Consider the following 497-nt stretch of genomic DNA (forward strand, 5'->3'; position numbering starts at 1 on the left):
TAAATTTTGGTCAATGTCATGAGACAAAGTATATGTGAACTGCTGTATGAAAAGTGAATTTACTCTGTAAATCTTCACCCAAATCCTAATTAAAAAAAAAAAAAAAAAGAAAAAAGAAACTCTCCCAGATTTCACCCACAGCCCTATAAATAATGGTAAATTATTTTCTTCTTAAGGTCCCCAAAATATCTTGTTATAGATTGAATTGTGTCCCCACAAAATATGTATTGTAAATCCTAACCCTTATAATCTCATTTGAGAGTGGATTTTCTTTGTTATGTTTATGAGCAGTTAAGAGTACATTTTAAATCAATCTCTTTTGAGATATAAAAAGGCCAGATTAAGCAAACAACCAAGGAAGCAGACAGGGGAAAAGATAGATGCCAAGCCACATGAATATTGCAATGACTGAGGAACAGATGCTGAAAAGAAACCTGGACCATCCGCCAAAGCTGACAGAAAGAGATAGCTTTCCCCCTGGAGCTGACACCTGAATT

Source organism: Orycteropus afer, unplaced genomic scaffold, assembly GCF_000298275.1.
Source record: "Orycteropus afer afer isolate SDZICR_OR568_19922 unplaced genomic scaffold, OryAfe1.0 scaffold00027, whole genome shotgun sequence".
Taxonomy (NCBI): Eukaryota; Metazoa; Chordata; class Mammalia; order Tubulidentata; family Orycteropodidae; genus Orycteropus; species Orycteropus afer.